We start from the raw sequence: 200 nt of genomic DNA on the forward strand, positions 1-200 counted from the left end.
GCCGAATGGCCTCCTGCACTGTAAATTCTATGTTAAAAAAACAGTCTTGATCAGAGTTACAGGAACTGTTAGTAGTTTGGTTAGCAATAGTTTAGTCTACCCACAGTTTATTCAACCTTGGATAACTAGCCTTGAATAGATTTTCTGTCGTACACTGATTCATTTATTATTATAGTACACAAACATAACATGGTACCAGG

At 36.0% G+C, this 200-nt stretch overlaps 1 protein-coding gene across 2 annotated transcripts in view; it reads left to right on the top strand.

Annotated features, from left to right (window-relative positions):
• LOC140419796 (uncharacterized) overlaps positions 1 to 200 on the top strand; it is a 31229-nt gene that overhangs the window by 16047 nt on the left and 14982 nt on the right. The gene's annotated exons all lie outside the window — the stretch shown is intronic.

The sequence above is a fragment of the Scyliorhinus torazame genome, chromosome 5, assembly GCF_047496885.1.
Source record: "Scyliorhinus torazame isolate Kashiwa2021f chromosome 5, sScyTor2.1, whole genome shotgun sequence".
In the NCBI taxonomy this organism is placed as follows: Eukaryota; Metazoa; Chordata; class Chondrichthyes; order Carcharhiniformes; family Scyliorhinidae; genus Scyliorhinus; species Scyliorhinus torazame.